The following is a 6,363-nucleotide window of genomic DNA, read 5'->3' as shown; positions in this document are numbered from 1 at the left end:
TGGATACATCACATCAAGAGGGATCCTGGTCCATATTTCAAGGTAAGATGCGAAATTATGTCCAATCATACGCATGAGCTAGCACAAATAAGCTAGCTCGCCAAACTTGTCATGACTCATGTAGCCTAATGAAGCGAATGCCTCGACGAGATAACAAAACATATGTATGTGTAATTACACAACGCTACATTTCTGTGATATTTCCAGATCGCTTTTTCAAGATTATGCTTTCAATTTTGTTGTAAGCGACCCGATGGCCACCGATGGTGTGCTACTAGAACCTGTAGCATAGGCCTAGGCCTACTTGTGCCAAAATCAAGTTGTTTTGCTAACGAACTAAAATGCATCCTGGTATTTATGGTTACAGATCAACGCCGAGACCAAGGTTTGCTCCGAGCACTTTGAGAAGCAGTGCTTTGTAAAGACCGCCCGTGGTATCACAAAGCTTATAAAGGATGCTGTGCCAACTTTGTTCGCCTGGACTTCAGAGAGGCCAAAGAGGAGAATCATCATTCGCAGACCGAGGTTATTTTGTTCAGTCAATATTCAACTGACATGTGTGTACCAACCCTCTTTAATAATACTTAAAAAACGGAGAATAGTTTGCCATAGGAATACATTTAAATTTAGACAAAAGACTGGAGAATTAATATATGTGCTGGAGATATATTTGTTTGCATTGATCATGTCCTCCTGAGTCATGAGCCAAAGATTTCAAACTGTGATGTTATTACATTGCATTACATTTCACGTAGCTGACACTTTCATTTTATTCAAAGCGACTTAGTTATTACCATATTTGTCAGGGTGTGGTTACAGTCCCTGGAGCAATGTTAGGTGCCTTTCTCAATGGCACTTCAGCCATGGAGAGGTCAGGGGGATTCGAACCTGCAACCCCCAGATTAAAACACCAACTCTCTAACCACTAGGCCACGGCTGCCCCACCACTAGGCCACGGCTGCCCTACCACTAGGCCACGGCAGCCCTGTGTATGTTGTGACTCTCCTGTCCTGTGTGTTTCTTTTTCAGTACGGATTCCATGGAGGTGGATGAAAACCAGCCTGATGAGAACCAACCTGATGTGAGAAGGGATGCCTTGAGGTAAGTTAATGAATTGTATTTAGTTGTGCCATAGTTTGTAATTCATTACTGCATTCAGTTTTATACCAGTTAGGAATTGACAGTTTGATCACAACTAGTAGTGTTGTCTTTTTGCCCCTCCAGCACAGATGTACCTCCTCCACACCCGTACCATGATTATGCTGTTCCACCGCTGACACCAGAGGAACAACTTGAGGCGGCTCGCAAGCACATCATTGAGCAAGACAAGTTAATAGCACAACTTAAAGATAAAGTGTTCAGTGTGTCAAGATTCCAGTGTGATGATGGTCAGATGTCATTTTACACAGGATTCCCAGACACCTTTAAAGCTGTATATATGGCTCTACAGCCCACAGCCACAAGCATGTTAGGATGGAGTCAGGCTCAAAGGCTTAAACAAACAGAGGTACAGGTCATTAGACAGGCATTTAATATCTCCAAACTAGCAACTATGGACCAGTTCTTTCTCTTTCTCTGTTGCCTCAGATAGGGGTTTGCTGAGCAGGACCTTGCGGTGCGCTTTGGTGTGTCACAGTCAACTGTGAGCAGAATCTGTGTCACCTGGGCAAACTATCTATACTTCATGTTAGGATCTCTCCCCATTTGGCCTTCAAAAGCCACAGTAGATGAATGTATGCCTACTTGTTTTCGAAACACTTACCCAGACACCAGAGTCATTCTAGACTGTACAGAAATATATGTGCAAATGCCTAGTTTGAAGGTACTTAAATCCAAAATCTATTCCCATTACAAGGGCAACCCAACTTTCAAAGGCCTGATTGGAATTGCCCCGTCTGGTGAGGTGTCATTCGTTAGTGACCTGTACACAGGCTCCATATCCGAGAAGGAGATTACAGAATTGTCCGGCATCCTAGCAATGCTTGAAGAAGGCGATTTAGTCATGGCAGACAAAGGGTTTCTGATTAAGGAAATGCTATCAAAATTAAATGTCTCCCTTGTGACTCCACCCTTTTTAGGCCCAAGTGGCACTTTCAATGCAGATGAAGTCACAGAAACACAAACAGTCGCAAGACTTCGTATTCATGTTGAACGTGCGATAAGGAGAATAAAAGAATTCCACATATTTGATGGCGTCATTCCCATGACACTAGTAGGCTCTGTTAACCAGATGTGGGCAGTGAGTGCAATGTTAACAAACTTCCAAGGCCCATTATTCTGAAATTCTGAAAAATTCAGTCAAGTGAAACAGGAAACATACATTGAATTGATGTTTATTTGTACAAATCTCTCATGCTTCAAATGTACATGATATTCATGATATATCATCATATTATACGAAATGTTCTTATACTAAATATTATTACTATATAATAATGTATTGTAGTATTCATACATCATTTCTCTCTGAAATTGTAATAAACAAACCTGTGAAATGCAACCATTTGTTTTTGTTTACTGACTTTTTGTACAGTGCAGGCAGGAAGGAGGAGACAAAAAAACTATCAAGTTTAGCGTTCATCTCATGGTCATGGGAAAGCTCCACTTGTAATAGATCAGAATACAAAACATTAGAAAAATGTTGTTTACAGCATATGGGTCAAGGACATTTTTTGTGGCAGAGGTCAGGTGATATAATCACAGCTAGTACCATATTGTATTAAATTATTTAAATTACTTAATTTGAAATGTACCACCCTGATACTGATATGTTTGTAATACATGGCCAGATTCATATTTAGGCCTACAGTCCTTTTTGAAAGTAACTTATGTAACAGTAGTGTAATGCCATGCATTTTAAATATAGTAATATTGTGTAAGGGATTATTTTGAAAAGACAGTAAGATGTGATTAGTAATATATTACAGTTTTTGAGTAGCTTTCCCAATACTGGTAATAACTAGAGTAACTAACTCCAAAGGCACCATGACCTCAGTACAAACAGTACAGTAATTATGGACACTCAGTGTACCGAAACTGACAGAGGGTAGAGGAACACTTTGTAACACTGCTTAAAAAACTGTTTCCAATACAGCATGAAGTCACAAAGTACCGGTATATTTTGCCATTTTGGAATTATTTTGTCTGCTACCCTAGTAACACAGAACGTAAAGAGAACGTTTGACTTTTGGTTCTCTAAAGGTTGGGGTTATTACCAAACCAAAATTTACCACTTAGAAACGTTCCCTTTGGTTACAGTAAAAAACAAGCAGCCATTGGTTCCGGTTCGGTTCTGGATACGTTTCAGATACGTAATTTTTGGTTCTGTTTTGGTTCTCACTGGGTTGCCAGGAAAGTTTAATTTAAGTTCCCAGAACGATATATGTGTGGTTCCCATTCCATTCCCTCGCCGTTCTCTCACCGTACCTTTATTGCTTTTCATGTTTGTTCCCTCATCGTTCTCATATGGTTCCCATAACCTTGATGGTTACATTATAGGTCTGGTCACGTCTGGTTCCCTAGACGTGCTCCTGATGTTCCCCCAACTTTGTTTATACTGTGTTGTTCAGAGCATAAGCAATGATGACTGTCCATCTGATTAAATCATATACGTCTACATATTAGTAACAGTATTTCCTCCAGATTTAATCATGTACACAATCTATTTTTTTATTCCATTTCATTCATTGAACTCAACTTGGTTGGGTTGATCTAAGGTTTGGCTGTGCACACAACATCACACAAAAGATGTGGTGAGTGAAAGAAATAACTTGAGAACTTGTTACACCTTTGCCGGTAACAAGCAGGCCCTTCACAACCAATCTGTCCATCAGCGCCTGGCCAAACCTAATTACTTAGGGCTGGTATATCATGATTCAATTGCTTGCACCTGAAAAACTCCTAATCAATCTGGTCACATGGTACTCTTGAGCCTGTATATAAACCTGCTGTCAGAGTGCTTTAGTTATTTGCCTGCCTGCCTGCCTGCTGGCTGGTCAGCATGGCACAGCATAGCGCTTGTTTAACTGCTTTGCAAGCAAGCTAATAGCGCTTTTGGCTTATGGCATTTGTTAGCTACATCTTGTGCCTTGCTTTGTGAGCTAGTCAGTAACAGCACATGTTACATTGCTTGCGCCATTGTGCACTTGATGTAGATGGTATGATTATCTTTAAATTTCATTAAGGAATTTTGGTATTAATCCCAACTAGATTGTGTTCATACATGCTCAGCTGATATTTCTCTCACATTGTGGTACAGTATGGCATAGACTGATATTTAAAATATAGACATCATATATGTTTTCAGCAACTTTAATCATCATTCTTAGACAGCAGTGTGCCAACCTGATGCCAGGCGCAGGGTGTTTCAGTGATGGTGGAGGATGGGAGGTCCTTAAGTACCATGATCAGGGTACCTCAACTATGGTGAGAGATAGTGGGGCAGGACCAAAACACATTCACAATAATAAACAAGGTTGGGGGAACATCAGGAGCATGTCTAAGGAACCAAATATGCAACCAACAAGGTTAAGGGAACCATATGGGAACGGCAAGGGAACAAACATGACATGAACAGGAATAAAGTGACGGTGAGAGAACAATAAGGGAACGGAATGGGAACTACACATATAACATTCTAGGAACGAAAGTTAAACTTTCCTGCCAACCAAGTGAGAATGGAAAAATAACCAAAAATGACTCTCTGGGGACGTACCCAGAACTAAACTGGAACCAAGGGCTTGTGTTCCAGGAACCTTCGTAGAACTAAAAATTGTTAGTAGGGTATGCTTACTTTCTTATCACCTCACCATACATGGCCATCTCTGATCCCCACCTCGACGTTTACCGTAGCCAATGTTATGCGTTTAAACTTTAGGGAGCAGTGTTTTCCTCGACAACCTCTGTCAATGCTCTTTGATCTGAGCAACTGCGATTGGACCATCAACACTTTGCCCTGTCTGGTTATACTATTTTACATGCAACATGTTTAATCACCATAACTTAACGCCATGTTAAAGAGTTTATGAAACGAAAACAAAGTAAAGGAATTTGACCATTTCCAGGACAGATTCTGAAAGTTCTAAGCCTTGTGAATGAAATGGGATATTGTCTGGGTGATATTTTGTCCTAAAAGTCATGTTAAAACGTTCCCAAAAAGTGTTTTTTTGGTGACATGCAAATGTTATGCAAATGATATGCGTGACATAGAAGGGGTGAGTTCACCTCATTCCACCTTGTTCAGATCAATGGCGGCTAGTACCAAAACAAAGCGCAATGTCAAGCAGTGTGTTGCTGTGTTGCACAAGTTCCCTTCTGTGAAGAATGATGGAACTGTGGCCAACAAGGAGAAGGCTAAATCAAGCTAGGGCTCTGTGGATCCAATGCGTGGTTTTGAAGCAAGCTTTTGGTCACTGTTGTGCTCGGCACATTTCCACCCCTTGTGCTTCACCACAAATGTGGAGGTCACGGGCATGGTTGGACTGAAGAGAATGCTATTGCCTCAAGCAGTTCCAACAATTGACATCGCCGGCGTGCAGACTGAAACTGCCCCTGTTTTACCTTGTCCATCTGCTTTGTATGTTGTTTTCAGGAAAGGGTAATGCACATTACATGCCAAACCGTTGCGAATGCTCTCGGAATATGCACTTTTTGTTGATTGCCATTCAACTGGTCAATATATTGGTTTTGGGAGGATATCCGCGCATCAGCGTGGTGCTCTCGGTTGAGGACAGCCAACTCACAGACTGGGCTACACTGCTTAGCAAATAAACGGAGATGCACATAGCGTAGGCCTACTTTGAAGCGTTGATTGTTTGTTTTTAGTATTGTGGTGCATGTGTGGCTGACGTTTGGACACACCTCGTCCTCAGAGTCAGGCTGAGGGACACGCAACGCCTGTGACTTTGAGCACAAAAAATAATAATAATGATAAACGCTAAAAATATGCTGAGGACTGAGGCTTTATAGGGTGTTTTTCCAACAGCCTAATACCTCCGTTTTTTCTCTAGTTGATGATATTTTTGCATGTAGCCTACATGACACATTACACTATATCGCGCAATTGAATCAAAATGCCCCTCATTTGTCAACAAATACACACGCCATGTCATCTTTGGGTCATGGCAAAGCGCCCTTAGCAACCGTAACCATAAACATAAGAACTGTCAGGCTATGTCAACAATCGTCACTTCACCTGTCAGACATGTCACTTTCTGCAGATGTATCAGTGCCTCTGAAATAGATTTGTGCTGCTGTTTTTTTTTGCTCATGAGGTTGGATGTGTGGTTTTTCGACACGCTGATGTTTGTATCAGAATTTTGGTTCCTTTATAAGATGTGGGTCCATCAAATGTGTGTTGTTTTC

At 41.1% G+C, this 6,363-nt stretch overlaps 1 long non-coding RNA gene across 1 annotated transcript; it reads left to right on the top strand.

Moving 5' to 3' along the window:
* The first annotated feature begins 380 nt into the window (after nt 1-380).
* On the top strand, nt 381-1,411 carry LOC134468504 (uncharacterized). Its single transcript, XR_010038817.1, has 3 exons — nt 381-525; nt 1,030-1,101; nt 1,225-1,411. It is a non-coding gene; the product is annotated as an uncharacterized LOC134468504 (long non-coding RNA).
* The last annotated feature ends 4,952 nt before the right edge of the window (nt 1,412-6,363 follow it).

This window comes from Engraulis encrasicolus, chromosome 18 (assembly GCF_034702125.1).
Source record: "Engraulis encrasicolus isolate BLACKSEA-1 chromosome 18, IST_EnEncr_1.0, whole genome shotgun sequence".
Classification (NCBI taxonomy): domain Eukaryota; kingdom Metazoa; phylum Chordata; class Actinopteri; order Clupeiformes; family Engraulidae; genus Engraulis; species Engraulis encrasicolus.
The sequence above is the reverse complement of the archived record's forward strand: the minus strand, read 5'-3'. Positions and strand labels throughout refer to the sequence as shown.